Consider the following 16,632-nt stretch of genomic DNA (forward strand, 5'->3'; position numbering starts at 1 on the left):
AATGAAATTCAAAATTACTGCAAATATTCAACAGGAGAGGTGGGTTTTGTGGACAGACACATAATTAACATGCTTAATTCAATGTCTTCTCATTAATCTCCAGGATTAAGCAGATTCGGTCAGACTTTATGCAATGACTTTCTTGACCGGTAGCTCCAACATTGTGCGTTCCCTTGGCACTGAGTTGTCAGAGGGAAATGTACAAACTTGAATCCATGCATTGATATTGGCTCCAAGTTAGTACACAAAGTAGCTCAAACAGGTGAGGCAATAACAACATGAACTAAAAAAACAGTAAGTATAGACAAATAAATCTTTGAATCTTCATATAATGAACAAGGTTAGGAAAATTTGCCTCTGCTTTGTCTGGATTACTGATTGCTTCCAGCATTTTTAGTTCTTTTTTAGATTTCCAGCACCTGCTTTTGCATTTTGAAGAGTTTATTTTAAAGCTGTCCACAGAGTGGAAAGTGATCAGGCAATTGCATTCACTCAGGAAAAAAATACCTTGATGCCTTCTCCCTTTTGGGTTTCATTTCTTTTTACTATAGGTACCAGGGGTCTTTTAATACTGTAAGTACATAGATTGGATTCCAAATGTGTCATTTGGGACTGAGTCTTTGTTCTTGCTATTGGCTTGTGCAGAAAGTTGCTTGAAGATGAACCAAGTAGAAAATAAGGACTTGGAGTTGGGCAAATTGCATTCAAATAGCCATGCGAGATAAGGCAAAGCAGGAGTACTTCCCTTGATTTTACAAGGAAAATTCTGAGTACCCCATTCCATTTCCTTGTCCCCACAAATGGAAAGAAAGCTCCTCTACAATTCGTCAAGAGTTGGCTGAGTGTCAAAGTCATTTTTTTTTCTGTCTACATCTAATGTTCCTTCTAATACTTTTGGAAATGCCAGTTCTCACCAGTGCTGGGTATGATTAGAGTTGTTCACTTCTTGATTCTGACTTTTCTATAAGATTGCAGCTTCAGGTCAAGGATTAGTAACATACTGTAATGACATAGATTAACTGATGTGCAACTGCAGAGAAAAGCAGGAGATACAAGAAACTACAGCAAAATCTGGAGCAGAAACAAAATTGATAGAATTAATTAATTAGTCCGTGGCTCAAGAAGCATCTATGGAAACAATGAAATTGTTGCAGAGGTATACTGAGAATAATATCCTTCATCTTTAAATCTGTAGGGATGTAATCATAAAATTACGATCATTGGCAACTTTAATTGGGTACTTCATGTACCTAATAAAGTGGCCACTGAGTGTATATTTGTGATCTTCTGCTGTTGAAGGCCATCCACTTCAAGGTTCAATGCGTTGAGCATTCAGAGATGCTATTCTCCACACCACTACTGTAACGCATTGTTACATGAGTTACTGTCACCTTCCTGTCAGTCTGAGTCAGTCTAACCATTCTCTTCTGACCTTGCTCATTATTGAACCATTTTCACCCACAAATCTGCCATTCACCGTGTTTTTTATTGGGGTTTTTTTTGCATCATCTCTGTAAACTCTAGAAGTTATTATGCGTGAAAATCCCAGCAGATCAGCAGTTTCTGAGATACTTAATCCATTCCGTCTGGCACCAGATCACATTCCTTCCCCCACCTGGATGTTTGGTCTGAATGACAACTGAGTCACTTGCCCATGTCTACATGCCTTTATGCATTGAGTTGGTGCCACATGATTGGGTGATTAGATATTTGCATTAACAAGCAGATGTACAGGTATATTTAATAGAGTGGCCACAAAGTATATGTTATTTTCTAAAAGGTTTATGGGATATCTGCATTCCTTTGATTATGGTGCATTTGTTCATTTTGAACTTAAGTGGAAAAAACAAACTGAGTACAATTTCTTAAATTGTCAAGAGTCTAAACTCAGAGAGTCCTTCTCAAGACCTATAGCCTTTCAATCCTGCACATCTACAATAAGATGCCTCATAAATTCTATTATCAGTCCAGTTTTTTTTTTGTCTTTTCCTTGATTAGCTTGATAGACTGATTTTAAATCTTGTTTCATTGCAATCCTGTAAGTATCAGGACTGCACAATTGTCTTTGAACACCTGCACGTATACAGATTATTTACCTGTATGAATAATCTCTAAACTTCATTACTCATCATTGGGCAGATTCACTGCTGTTTGTGCATTACTGCAATATGAACATATATGAATGTGTTCACTCCTGATTTAGAAATATATGATCTTATCTGTTGAAAGATTACCTACACATAGTATAAAAAAATGTCAAGTAAAAGGCAAATCAATAAGGAGAAATTATCTGAGACAAGATTGTTTTTGCCTTGTAATGTTACAAGGTAAGAATAAAATCAACAAGCACAGAAAGCAGAAGGTAGAAAATAATCTATTCTTCATAAGCAATTGCATTTGCATTATTTACAGTGTAATCATATAAGGTAGGAAAATTGTTTCTGCAGTTAATTCCATATTTAGTGCTGGTATATTGCTTCATATTTTTGTTGACAGATGATAACTTTCACTGGGATAATTTATTTATTCTTTTATAGGATTTGGATGTGGCTGGTATGATTAGGATTTATTATTCCTTCCTTATTGCTCCTGAGTAGGTGATTGTGTATTGCTTTCTAATGTGAAAGGGGTTAGAATTATAGAATGAGCTGCCAGGGGAAGTGAATAATGTAGGTACAATGACAATATTTAGAAGATTATAGGACAGGTCCATGGATAGGAAAGGTTTAGTGGCATCTGAGCCAAATGGGACAGTTTTTGATGAGAATCTTGGTTGGCATTGATGGGTTGGGTCAAAAGGCCAGTTTTCTTGCCATGACTCTAGCCACTGAAGTTCTTCTAGCCATCAAACTTTATAACTTCTCCCTTGGAGTGTCAGACACCCTGTGCCAATAGGCTGGTCCTGGACTTATTTCCACTTGACATGATAAACTTATTATTTAATTATTTATGGTTTTATGTTGCTATATTTCTTCACTATTCTTGGTTGATGCGGCTGTAGCCAAACCCAATTTCCCCAGGATCAATAAAGTATGTCTGTCTGTCTGCCTGCCTGTCTGTAGTGAAGATTCTCCCATCGTTTTTTGCTGACGAAGTAGTTTCAGGATTTAGACTGAATAACAATAAAGCCATTCATTTCAATATACATCTATGAAGTTCAAAGACGCAGAGACATGGTTTGGAATGTGTTGTTGGAGCAATTTAAGAACTGAAATAAACGTTATGAGTGGTATACTCTGGAGCCAATAAGCTCAATTCTTGTTGGAAATAAACGTTTAGACTGCTGGAAAATCCATCAGTTAAGAGGAGAGCTTTCCCTGAATACTGTTAACACCTTTGAGAAGTCTTGGAGTTAGCTTCATCCAAGCAAGTGGAGAGTATTCTATCACACTGCTGAAGGGTCATTTGACAATGACAAAAAGAATTTGCCAGATACCCTACCTTTGATCTGTTTGCATATTTAGGTGACTGGTCCAGTTGAGTTTCTGGTCAATAGTGATCACTAAATAAGTCAATGGTGGGGTATTTGGCAATGGTAATGTCACTGAATATCAAAAATAGATGATAGACTTTGTCTTATTAGAGAAGATAGTTGGGTGGAATTTTAATGGGACAAATTAAGTGGCATAAAAATTTCACTTCTTAGCCAGTGCCTGAATGCCACTGTGCTGCATGGGCATATGGAATATTTCAATAGATGAAACTGAAATTAAATTGAAATAAAATTCAACATTTTGTAATCATTGGTGAATCTATCTATCTTGGAACATATAATTGAAATGTAATAATTAAGTACTATTCTTTGCATGACTTTCATCTTACTTTGAAAAAATTTGGTCTGGGTGGTGGAAGTTAATGATACTCATTTATGTAAACCTTTCTTGATTTCTGGATATTCATGGTGTTTTAGAGCTAATGAAGTTCTAAACAAGAAATAGTCACCAGATCTATACATGATTGACTCAATATAAAGGGAATAAAAAATCTTTTAAAATGAGTAATTATTGAGGCCAGTCAATACTTTCATTAGCAGCATCATATTGTGTTTAAAGTTAGTTCTCTTGTAGTCCACATTTCTGACGTATATTATAACATTTCAATTTCCACCTACAAGCTCCTTATTGCAACACACCAAGCTGAATTACTCACAAAACTTCTACAGATGTGCAGTGGAGAGAATCCTAACAAGCTGGAGGGCTGCAGCAGATAAGAGAGCTCTTCAGTGGGTAGTTAAAACTTCGCAACACAACACAAGCACTAGCCTACCTGGCATCAAGCTCACATATAGAGGAAGGTGCAGGGTGAATGCCAGGAATATCATGAGGGGCCTCATCCACCCTGCTCATGCATGCTTTGTCCCATTCCCATCAGGGAAGAGGCCATACAGCATCCATACCAGGACAAATAGACTCAAAAACAGTTTCTTTCCCTAAGTTATAAAGCTAATTAACACCTTCACCCACTAACTCACACCACTACATCCCCACCTCCACTATTCATCATTTCTTATGTATAGATATTCCTATACCAAACATCACTTAATGTACATACAATCAGTCTATGTATATACATAAACTATATAATGTATTTATGTTTATCTTCTGATGTATTCTCAATGCTATTGTGCATTTTTTATGTATCAGGTCTGGAGTAACAAGCATTTTGTTCTCTTTCACACTTGTGTTGCAAGGAATGACAAAAAACAACCCAGAATCTTGAACCAAGAATGCATTGTAAGCAGAACCAGGACAGAGGGGAAATCGTCCAAAAACAAATTGGGCAGGGGCAAGTTGGAAATTAAAAGTTTGGATTCACAATTAGAAAGGCTGAGGCAGAAAGTAAAACAGATGAGAATACAGAGCAGGAAGCAGGACAGGAATTTAATGACAGTGGGTAAATAGGTTGAGGAAATCTAAAGCTCAGCCTAATTCAAATCAAGAGAAGAAGAATAGAATTGAAAGGCAGAGACATATAGCAGAGGGCTCTGTTTAGATGAAATATACAGCCAGAGAAGAGAACGTGATTGAATCAGCCAGGGAGAACAAAATCTGAATTTATTTATTCATTGCTTTTATCTAAAAGAAGTAACTTCCACCCAGGAATAAATACTTTCTCCCACAATCTTCTGTTTGTCGAACTGTTTCATTTTGTAATCAGAATGCTGAAATTACATTCATCGTGCTTCAAGTTAACAAACTGGAATACTTAAAACCTGTCGGAGGTCGCGGTGCACATTGTCAATGGCAGAAGTGGAAAGTGGGTAGGGGTCAGGCAGAATGAGTATAGGGAGTTAGGAAAGAGGCTAAAGAGCAACACCTCTAACGTAGTAATTGCTGGATTACTGCTAGTACCACAGGGTAGTAAGGGCAGCAATAGGGTGATAGTACCGATGAATGAGTGGCTGAAGAAATGAATGCAGGGGGCAGGGTTTCAGATTTTGGGATCATTGAGATCGCTTCTGGGGAAGGTATGGCCTGTATGAAAAGGACAGGCTACACATGAACCCGAAGGGGGGAGGGGGAGCCTGTGGGCAGGTTTTCTAGGACTATTGGGAAGAATTTAAACTAATTTGATGGGGGATGGGAATTGATAAGACTGAGGATGGGGGAACTGGTATACAAGTCATTGATTATATTTAAAGCGGATATTGATAGGCTCTTGGTTAGTTAGGGTCCAAGGTTACAGGGAGAAGGCAGGAGGATGGGGTAAAAGGGATAGTAGATCAGCCATGATTGGAATGGCGGAGCAGACCTGATGAGCCAAGTGCCCCAGTTCTGCTCCTATGTCTTCTGTCACTGTTCAGAGATAAAACTACTTGTAGAAAATTACTTCAGCCAGCACAGGAGACAATATTTGATTTTGCAGACTATAGGCAAATATTATGAAAGTCTGCAGAACAGTTGTTTCTGAAACAGATTTCTATTTAAGTATTTGGAATTTAAAAAAAAAACTGGTGATACTGTATTATCAAAAGAGCAGATAATAACAGTATGACATCTTGAAACCATTTGAAGATGTAAAGTACAGTGCCTATAAAAAGTACTCCCCCCCCCTTGGAAGTTTTCATATTATATTGTTTTACAACATTGAAACACAATGGATTTAATTTGGCTTTTTTGACACCGATCAACAGAAAAAGAAACTATTGTGTCAAAATGAGAACAGATCTCTACAAAGTGATCTAAATTAATTATAAAAGTAAAACACAAAATAACTGATTGCATAAGTATTCACCCCCTTCAGCAATATTTAGTAGATTCACCTTTGTGAACAATTACAACCTTGAGTCCATGTGGATAGGTTTCTAACAGCTTTGCATACTACAAATTTTCCGCATTCTTCTTTACAAAATTGCTCAAGCTCTGTCAGATTGAATGGGGATCATGAGTGAACAGCCTTATCCATGTTCAGCCACAAATTCTTAATTGGATTGAGACCTGGACTCTGACTTGGCCACTTCAGGACATAAACTTTGTTTTTTTTAAGCCATTCCTGTGCAGCTTTGACTTTATGCTTGGGGTCATTGCCTTGCTGGAAAACAAATCTTCTCCCAAGCCACAGTTCTCTTGCAGATTGCATTCGGGTTTCCTCCAGGATTTCCTTGTATTTTGCTGCATTAATTTTACTCCCTACCTTCACAAGCCTTCCAGGGCCTGTTGCAGTGAAGCACACCCACAGCATGGTGTAACCACCACCATGTTTCACAGTAGGGATAGTGTGTTTTTGATGATGCGTGGTGTTTTGGCTTACGGCATAGAATCTAATGACCAAATAGCTCAATATTGGTTTTATTAGACCATAGAATCTTCTAGTTGAATTCAGATTCTCCCACATGCCTTCTGGCAAACTCTAGCCAAGACTTCATGTGAGTTTATTTTCAATAGTGACTTTCACTTTGCCATTCTCCCATAAAGCTGTGACTGGTAAAGCACCCGGGCAACAGTTACCGTATGTGCAGTCTCTCCCATCTCAGCTGCTGAAGCTTGTAACTCCTTCAGTGTTGTCATGGGTCTCTTGGTGGAATCCCCTACTGGTTCCCTTCTTGCACGCTCACTCGATTTTTGAGGACAGTCTGCTCTAGGCAAATTTACAGCTATGCCATATGTTTTTCTATTTCTTGATGATTGACTTAACTGTACACCAAGGGGTATTCAGTGAGTTGGAAATTTTCTTGTATCCATCTTCTGACATGTGCTTGTCAACAACATTTTTGTGGAGTTGCTTGTAGTGTTCTTTTGTCTTCATGGTGTAGGTTTTACCAGGGTACTGACTCAACTACAGTTGGATCTTCCAGATACAGGTGTAACTTATTACAATCAATTGAAACACATTGGCTTCCCATTGGGAGATGTGGAAGTGACCTCCAGTTAACTAAGGATGTGACTTCTAAAACCAATTGAATGCACCATTGATGATTTGGTGTGTCATATTAAAGAGAGTAAATACTTCTGCAATCAATGATTTTCTGTTTTATATTTTTAATTATTTTAGATTACTTTGGAGAGATCTGTTTGCACCTTGACATAAAAGAGTCCTTTTCTGTTGATCTGTGCTTAAAAAAATCCAAATTAAATTTAAAAATAATGATTTTCATGCTGCACTGAATATTTCCTCTTTTTTGATACTTAAATGCCACACTAATGTTGCCCTCTTAAAGAAGAATGGTACTTGCAAGACACTGAAAGGTTGGAATACATTTTTCCCAGCTTATCATGTTTGTAGCTTTGATAGGAGGCAAGAAACTTGGGCTGTAACTGTGTGTTCCAAAAATAAGGAGCTTATTGCCTGTGAGGTATATTTTATCATGAGTCAACAACAGATCACCATGTTGCAGAAGAAACTCAAACAACCAGGTTCATAGTACACAGAACATAAAATATCTCGCACAGTACAGGCCCTTCAGCCCACAATGTGGAGTTGACCTTTCAATTTACTCTGAGATCAATCTAACTCTTCCCTCCCACCTAGCTCTCCATTCATTTTTCATAAATGTTCCTCTCTAAGAGTTTCTTAACTGTTCCTAATTTATCTGCCTCTACCACCACCCCTGGCATATCATTCTATACATCAATCACTCTCTGTGTAAAAAAAAAATACCTCCCACCTATCCCCATGTTTCCCTCAGTCACCCTAAAATTATGGCTCCTGGTATTAGCCATTTTAATCCTGGATAAAAGTTTTGGGCTGTTCAGCCAATCTATGCTTCTTGTCATTTTATACACCACTATAGTGAGGAGAGGCTGTGGCAGAACAAAATTGCAGTCAACAAGATGAGTTGCAATGCAACGGACAAAATCAAAAAGGGTGAATACAGGACTGAAGGTGTTGCATCTGAATGCACACATTATACAGAATAAGGTAGATGAACTTGTGGCATTATTGCAGACTGGCAGGTATAATGTTGTGGGCATCTCTGAATCATGCTTGAAATATTATAGCTGGAAGCTTAATCTCCAAAGATACACATTGTATTGAAGGGATAGGCAGGAAACTAAAAGGGCTACATTGCTCTGCTGGTAAAAAAATCAAAACAAATCATAGAAAGAGCTGACATGGAGTCAGATGGTGTTGTAACATTGTGGATAGAGCTAAGGAACTTCAAGGGTATGAAGACCCTGATAGGAGCTGTATATAGATCCCCCAAAACAGTACTAAGGATGTGGCCTACAAATTACAAAAGGAGATAGGAAATGCATACAGAAAGGGCAATGTTGCAATAGTCATGGGGGGTTTCAATATGAAAGTAGATTGGGAAAATCAGGTTGGTGCCTGATCCCAAGAGGGGTAAGATCTAGAGTGCCTATGAGATGGCTTTTTAGAGCAGTTCGTGGTTGACCCCACTAGAGGATCTGGTATTCTGGATTGGGTGAAGTGCAATGAAACAGAATTGATTAGAGAACTTAAGGTGAAAGAACCCTTTGGGGAGGTGATAAGAATATGATAGAATTCACCCTGATATTTGAGAAGGAGAAGCTCAAGTCAGATGTATCAGTATTGTAGTGTAATGAATTATAAAGGCATGAAAGAGGAGTTAGCCAGAATCGATTGGAAAATAACACTGGCAAGGATGACAGCAGATATATACATCCTAAAGAGGAAGAAGAATTCTAAAGAAAAGATGACACAACCGTGGCTAACAAGAGAAGTCAAACTCAACATAAAAGCCAAACAGAGGGCATATAATAGAGCAAAAATTAGTGGCTTGTTAGAGATTGGGAAGATTTTAAAAACCAATAGAGGGCAACTAAAAAAGACATTAAGAGTGTAAAGATAGAATATAAAAATAAGCCAGACAATAATATTAAAGAGGATATTAAAAGTTTCTTCAGATATGTAAAGTGAAAAAGAAAGGCAAGAGTGGATATTAGACAGCTGGAAAATGAACCTGGAGAAGTAATAATATGGGAACAAAATGGCAGATGAACTGAATAATTATTTTACATCAATCTTCACTGTGGAAGACACTTTTATGGTGGAATTCCCAAGATATGAATTTTGTGTAGTTACCATAACTAGACAAGGTTATTGGGAAACTGAAGGTGGATAAATCACCTTGGCTGAAGAGATTGTGGAGACATTAGTAATGATCTTCCAAGAATTACTAGATTCTGGAATGGTTCTGGAAGACTAGAAACTTGCAAATGTCACTCCACACTTCAAGAAGGGAGAGAAGCAGAAAAAGGAAACTATAGGCCAATTAGTTTGACCTCAGTGTTTGGGAAAATGTTGGAGTTGATTGTTCAGGATAACGTTTTGGGGTACTTGGAGGTACATAATAAAATAGGCCTTAGTCAGCATGGTTTCCTCAAGGGACAATCTTGCCTGACAAATCTGTTGGAATTCTTTGAAGAAGTAACAGGCAGGATAGACTAAGTGGAATTGGTTGTTGTTATATACTTGGATTTTCAGAAGGCTTTTAACAAGGTGCTACACATGAGACTGCTTAATAAGCTATAAGCCCATGGTAATACAGGAAAGATTCTAGCATGGATAAAGCAGTGGCTTATTGGCAGGGTGCAATGAGTGAGAAAAAAGGAAACATTTTCTGGCTGGCTGCCAGTAACTAGTGTTGATCCACAGGAGTCTATGTTGGGATTGATTCTTTTTACATTATATGGCAATGATTAGATGTTGGAATTGATGGTTTTGTTGTAACATTTGCAGATGATACAAAGATAGGTGGAGCAGCAGATAGTTTTGAAACAGTAGAAGGATTTAGACAGATTAGGAGAATGGGCAAAAGAGATGGCAGATGGAATACAGTTTTGGGGAGTGTATGATCATACAATCTAGTAAAAGAAATGAAAAGATTGCCTATTTTCTAAATGGAGAAGAAATACCAAAAACTGAGGTGCAAAGAGACCTGGGAATCCTTGTACAGATTCCCTAAAGGTTAATTTGCAGGTTGAGTCTGTGGTGAGAATGGCAAAGGTTAGCTTTCATTTCAAGAGGACTAGAATATAAAACCAAGGGTGTAATGTTGAGATTTTCCAAAGCAGTGGTGAGGAATCACTTGGAGCATTGTGAGCAGTTTTGGGCCCTTTATCTTGGAAAGGATGTGCTGAAACTGAAGAGGATTCAAAGGTGGCTCACAAAAATGTTTCCAGGATTGTATGGCTTGTCATATAATAAGATTTTCTTTGACTCTGGGCTTGTATTCACTTGAATCCAGAGGAATGAAGGGTGACCTCATTTAAATCTAAAGAATGGTGAAAGACCTTTATGTAGTGGATGTGGAGAGGATGATTCTTATGATGGGTGGGTCTAAGACCAGGGTCAAAGTAGAGTGCTTTCCTTTTAAAATGCTGGTGAAAGGGAACTTCCTTAGCCAGAGAACAGTGAATTTGTGGAATTCTTTGCCTCAGGCAGCTGTGGAGGCCAAGTCTTTATGTACATTAAAGGCAGAGTTTAATACATTTTTGTTTGGTCAGGGTATGAGTGGTTACGGGGAGAAAACAGGAGATTGGGACTGAGAGGAAAATTGCATCAGCCTTGATGAAATGGCAGAGCAGACTTGATGGGCCAAAAGGCCTTTTTCTGCTCCTATATCTTATGGCCTTATTGTCTTATCTAGTCCTTTCTCATCATCCATCTAAAATTCCCTAGTTCACTCAAGCAATCATCATAAGACAATGCATCATAAGGCAGGCAGTGCCTGGTAAATTATCCTCTCTTGATCCTTCTTTATCCTTTCTGTAATGATGGCTAGAAATGAACACAGCACTCCAAAGTTTAAAGTTCAAGCTAAAGTCAATATTCTCAACTGCTGAAAACAATCATCCATGAAAACTTGTGTCTGCATTTTCAGACAAATATGTATTTGTACACTGCACCATGGATATGTGTTCTGTATATAAAATATTGAAATCTGATAGGAGGATTTCTTGAATGTTAAGCAAATGGAGACACAAAAATTCAAAGTAAATTTATTATCAAAATACTTATGTGTCACTATATATAGTAATAATGTGTCACCACATATAATAATAATAAATAAATAAACAGTAAATATCGAGAACTTGAAATGAAGAGTCCATAATACTTAATCCATAGGTTGTGGGAATATTTCAATTATGAGGCAAGTGAAGTTGAGTGAAGCTATCACCTTTCGGCTCAAGAACCTGATGGCTGAGTGGTAACAACTGTTACTGAGCATGGTGGAGGAACCTTCAGTAACTTCTTTCTGATGGCAGCAGCAAGAAGAAAGCCTGTTTTGGTGGGAAGGGTGTACTCTCTGATGATGGTTGCTGTCATTCCTGAGTGCTCATTGGTGGGAAGGGTTTGTCAGTGATGGACTGGGCCATTTCCACTATTTTTGTAGGATTTTCCATTCGAGGGCAGTTATTACCACTCAACCATCAGCCTCCTGAACAAGAGGGGAAAACGTCACTCAATTTCACTTCGAAATGCTTTGAAATGCTCCCACAACCCATGGACTCACATTCAAGGACTCTTTATATTTAATATTATTATTTCTTTCTTTTTGCATTTGCATGGGTTGTTGTCTTCTGCACACTGGTTGAATGCCCAAGTTGTTGTGGTCCTTCATTGATTTTATTATGGTTTCCATATCAGACTGTGATGCAGCCAGTCAATGTCAATGTACTCTGCACTACACAACTATAGATACAGATACAGTGATCAGACCCAAAGGCTTCTCGATTCACACAATGGACCAAAGTGCTAATGTAGAAAAGGCAAAAAATTCGAAGTGTGGTCTAACCACAGTTTTATAGAATTGTGACGTTATCTCATGACTCTTGAACTGAATCCTCCAACCGCTGAAGACTTACACACCATATGCCTTTTTATCCGCCCTATTAACTTGGGGAGATTTTAGAGAGATCTATGGACATAGGCCGCAAGTTCCGCTGTTCTTCCACACTCCGAAGAATCCTAATTAACTCGGTATTTTAATTCAATTTTGACTTTCCAAAGTGTGTCACTTCAAACTTTTCTGGATTGAACTCTATCTGCCACTTCTCAGCCCAGCTCTGCATCCTACCATAACCTTTTACACTGTTATAACCTTCTACACTATTTGCACCATCCACTTTTGTGTCATATTAACCACTCTTCCATTTCCATATCCAAGATATTTATAAAAATCACAAAGAGCAGAGGTCCCAGAACAAAACCCTGCAGAACACCGCTAGTCACTGACCTGTAGGCAAATATACTCCATTTACTACTATCCTCTGACTTCCATTGGAAGGTCAATTCGGAGTGCACACAGTCAAGTGTCCTTGAATCCCATGACTCCTGACTTTGTGAATGAGCCTGCCATGGGGACCCTTGTCAAATGCCTTACTAAAATCCATATACACCACATCCACTGTTCTTCCTTCATCAAAAGAATTCAATCAGGCTCATGAGACATAATCTGCCCTCAAAAAACCATGCTGACTATCCCTAATCAGACTATGCTTCTCCAAATACTTATATATCCTATCTCTAAGAGTCTTCTTCAATAGTTTGCCCGCCACTTATGTTCCTTAAGGTTGGCATAGCTGGAGGGGGGAGGTGTGGGATTAGTGGGAATAAGTTTACTATCTATTATCTGCTCCCAATGGTGCATGCTTCAAATAGCCTCTGGCAAAGAAGTCTATTATTGTGCCCTTAGCTACTATGCCTTGTGAAACCATTTCTACTGAAGGTTGGTTATAGGATTGGCAGCACTTCCAGAAGATTTCAAATCTCTGCTACCTTGCAGCTATACTCACTCATAGGGAAGGTTTTGGGAATAAACACTGAGGAAGAATCCAGAGCTGGAGTCCCTAAGGCAGTTGTATGACTGGCAACTCCTGTGAGTCCCTTGGTGCCAAGCATTGTCAGTCACTACCACTCCTTTAGGTTTATCTGCAGCATGGAGAGGGGGAACCTGCTGCATCGCAACAACTTGCCCTCCTTATATACTATCCTGATTTGCCTACCAGTTTGCAACTTAGACAGCTATGGTTGACCCCAACAAACAGAGGACCTCACTGATGTATGACTCACTGGTCTAATTTCCCTGAATTATCCCTAGTACCTTTCTTGAGCAAAAGAATAGCATTTGCCACTCTCCAAACATCTGGTACTATACTGTGGCCAGTGAGAATGCAATGATCATTGCCAAAAGTACTTTCTTCTCTTGCTTACCATAATAACCCAGGGTGTTAGCTTTCATAAATTGAGGGATAGAGTTTAAGAGACGTGATGTAATGATGCAGCTCTATAAAACTCTGGTTAGGCCACACTTGGAGTACTGTGTTCAGTTCCGGTCGCCTCACTACAGGAAGGATGTGAAAGCATTGGAAAGGGTACAGAGGAGATTTACCAGGATGCTGCCTGGTTCAGAGAGTATGGATTATGATCAGAGATTAAGGGAGCTAGGGCTTTACTCTTTGGAGAGGAGGAGGATGAGAGGAGACATGATAGAGGTGTACAAGATATTAAGAGGAATAGACAGAGTGGACAGCCAGCACCTCTTCCCCAGGGCACCACTGCTCAGTACAAGAGGTTATGGCTTTAAGGTAAGAGGAGGGAAGTTCAAGGGGGATATTAGAGGAAGGTTTTTCACTCAGAGAGTGGTTGGTGCGTGGAATGCACTGCCTGAGTCAGTGGTGGGTGCAGATACACTAGTGAAGTTTAAGAGACTACTAGACAGGTATATGGAGGAATTTAAGGTGGGGGGTTATATGGGAGGCAGGGTTTGAGGGTCGGCACTGTGGGCCGAAGGGCCTGTAATGTGCTGTACTATTCTATGTTCTAGGTTCTATCTCATTTGCCTCCATGGACTAAACATTGAGCCTAGCTTCTTCTTCTTTGCATGTGTGCATTTTATGAGAAGATATTCAATATAAATAGAATTTAAGATCTGACCATTTTTTAAAAGCACTGAGCTCCTCAAACTGTATACTGTTATTTGCAGAGCTAAATTCCAAAACTAAATTGGTAGGCCATTTTCTTATTCCTGTATACTGACCTTAACAGTCATAGGGCCTGCTTACTGAATCTAGTAATGTGCTATTCTCATTCAATCATTTTAGATCATTTTTGTGAACTGAATGGAAAGATTTTAGCATTTCAATGATATTCATGGGGTCAAATGTCCATTTAGCTCATGTTTGCCAGAGCATCATAATGAGCTATTACATTTCATTTCGAGGAGATGTGAACAGGCTATTTGCAGATTGAATGCTTGTTATAAAATACATCTTATAACTCTGATAAATATTTGAATGTCAACTCAGAGACCTTCCTCATTACAATTGACAGAGAGAATGCTTTTTGCAACATACCTTCAAGCAATCAATTCCTGCACTGTTGCTTTTGCAAATTGATTCCATCAACCAATTAAACTTCTTGATGATTGCACAAACAGCAGTTTCAAAGTTCAGGCAATAGCATTAGCTTTCTTATCGACTAAAGAAATTTTTATACATAATAATTATAACAACTCATTTATTCAGGAGCGATTACAATTTTAACCTTTCCTGTAAGTTGTTTGTTCTGAGAGACTGAGTAGACTAGACCACCATTCCCTTTGGTAGAGAAGAATGAGAGAAACCTTTGATAAAGCATAAGCATATCCTGGGTAAGATAGCAAATTAGACTGCAAGATACTGTCCTTGTTTAAAAAAATCTAGTCCTGGACTTCAGAGTCAGAATAAGAGATCTTTTATTTTGAAATGCAATTTTTAAAAAGTTTATTATTGGTGGGGTTGTGAATTTTTGGAATTTTCTCCCTAAGTGGGCAATTCAGGTTCAGGTAGTTCAGGTAGTCAGTACATCAAGATTGAAACTGACAAATCATAGGCCACTGTGTGAATATAGAGACAACATGGAAGAGTAGAGCTGAGGCTGAAAACCTGTCATGGTCTTGTTGAATGGCAGAGCAAGAAAAGAGCCTATTCCTGCTCTTGTTTCTTTTCTTCATACATATGAATCAATTGTTAATCATCTTGTCCATATGATTGACAACTTTACTGAGAAGTGCACTATCAATTGACCCTCCAATCATTGAAACGGTTGCAAACAGGTTTACCAAAGCAAGCAGTACTTGAAAGCGACACCAGCTTAGGACCATTGAGAAGCCAGATTAATAAGAAAGATTAACATTTATAAATCTGCGGTCATCATCTCATTAAAAAACAAATCTCAGTCCAACAAGCTTTCAGCATTCACTCACAGAATAGACAACTTGAGCAAATAGATGTTATTTATATGCAATTCAAAAGTACCATCATATCCATCAATGCAGCTCATTCACAAACACAAAAAGAGCTATATGTTTAAATTCAATCCATCATCTGCCTTGTACCTAGATCACTGCAAGTTGTCTGCTTCTCTTTCATAACAAATTATGGACATGTGTAAAAGACCATGAGTATGCCCTAAGCATTTTGACATGCCAAGTGGATAGTTTCTGACCCAACTTCAGGCAAATAGTTAAGCTGCAAAAAAAAACAATAGTTTTTGAAAAACATACTGTCAAATACAACCAAGTTGGATAGTTCCAAGTTTTTGGGAACAAGCATTTTTGCAGTTTATTTAACCCAATCCGAGCGGATCATTTCAGCACCTTTTTCTTCTTGAAATCTCATGATATAGGCATCTTCAGTTTTTCCTTCTTTCCTGGAAATGATGTGACCTTCAGAATTCAGTCCAGAGAAAGAGTTGCCAAAATATAATCAAATCTTGAAGTTCTACATACATTATCAGACAAGCAGAACAGACTGTCATGAAACCCAGAATGTCTTGGGAAGAGAATGGCCAGTCGAACCACAGACCCAGAAATATTCCAAAGTGGAAGGAAGTGAACTGCCAGAGACATGGCACTTGCACAAGCAAGATAATCAAATTCATAAGTTAAGACTGTCAGACACCAAAGTAGATACAGCGGATTCCAGTTAATTGGGACACATTGGGAACAATACATTTTGGCTGCCCCAGTTAGTGAAATAGTTAAATACAGATTTAAAAAAAAAGACAAACTAACATTTAACTGTAACAAGTTAAGTACTTGTTACTGCAATACAATAGTGCAATAGTGAAATGCAATACAAATTAGAAGTCTTAGCAATACTATATTACTGCAGTTGTTAAGTTGTTAATAGGAATTCATCCACAGTGTATGCTGCCATTTTC

This window comes from Hypanus sabinus, chromosome 20 (assembly GCF_030144855.1).
Source record: "Hypanus sabinus isolate sHypSab1 chromosome 20, sHypSab1.hap1, whole genome shotgun sequence".
NCBI classification, from domain to species: Eukaryota; Metazoa; Chordata; class Chondrichthyes; order Myliobatiformes; family Dasyatidae; genus Hypanus; species Hypanus sabinus.